Below are 1017 nucleotides of genomic sequence, written 5' to 3' on the forward strand. Positions count from 1 at the left end.
AACGCTGCGAGTTCCGGGCCGGATTGCAAGGCAGTTTCGAAATCGAACACGTTGCGGCGCACACTTGTCATGCTCACATGCTCTTTAAAACTCCGGGCCGCCCGTCCCGCCGCCTCCCGGCCGGACTCTCCCACACTCGGACCCGGGCAGCTGCCGCCCGTAGGAAAAGGCGGGGACCGCACCGGGGGCTGCTCAGCTGTTTCGGTCAAGTCTGCTTTTATGACTTCAGCCCTGCTAGGGGACCCCTTCTCTCATCGGATATTTCAGACTGGTCGTGGAGGGGGAAAAACACATGCTCCTGTAGGTTTGTTTTGGTTGAGGAAGACTCCAGCAGGAGTTCCTTGACGAAAGTACCCTTTTCAAAGACCAGGTCCTGTTTGGCTGATTCCCAGAAACGCATACCCCCTCCCCGCCCTCTCCTCCGAGCCGAGTTTCCCCGTGTGTGTCCCGTGGCTTTGAAGTAAACGAACTGTCACAGGCCACAGTGCGACTTTCACCGTCACTTAAAAGAGAAAAAACCCCCAACGTAAATAACCCGGGCAGAGACGTCAGCGCCGAGCCGGCCTCCAGTTTCGGCTCTGTGCTCTTTTTGTTTTGTAACCTCAATGGAGAACCCGGCAGGACTCGCTCCGTGGAAATAAGGTTAAACCCGAGGAAGAAGGCAGCCAAACGATGACTAACTAGACTTTGGAGCCTCTGTTTTCGGATTAAATTAAAGCCAGCCTCCCACCCACTCACCCTCCCAAAAAAAGACACTCCCGCCAGCAGAGTGAATTGAGGCCAGAGTTTACAAAGCTTGGGTGGTTTTTCCAATTACAGGACTTAAAATGAATAAACAAGGGGAAAAGCGTCACTCTAGGCAGGCAGCGACCTCACGATTTTTTTTTCCCTTCGGTGGTTTGCCGACTGATCAGCACCGAAGAGAACACACTTCTGAAAGGACAAAGCGAATAAACTTGGTCCCGGGGCAAAGCAGCGCCCTGAACGGTCCCCTGCCACTTGCTGTGGCGCGGCTCC

This window comes from Myotis brandtii, unplaced genomic scaffold, assembly GCF_000412655.1.
Source record: "Myotis brandtii unplaced genomic scaffold, ASM41265v1 scaffold276, whole genome shotgun sequence".
Classification (NCBI taxonomy): domain Eukaryota; kingdom Metazoa; phylum Chordata; class Mammalia; order Chiroptera; family Vespertilionidae; genus Myotis; species Myotis brandtii.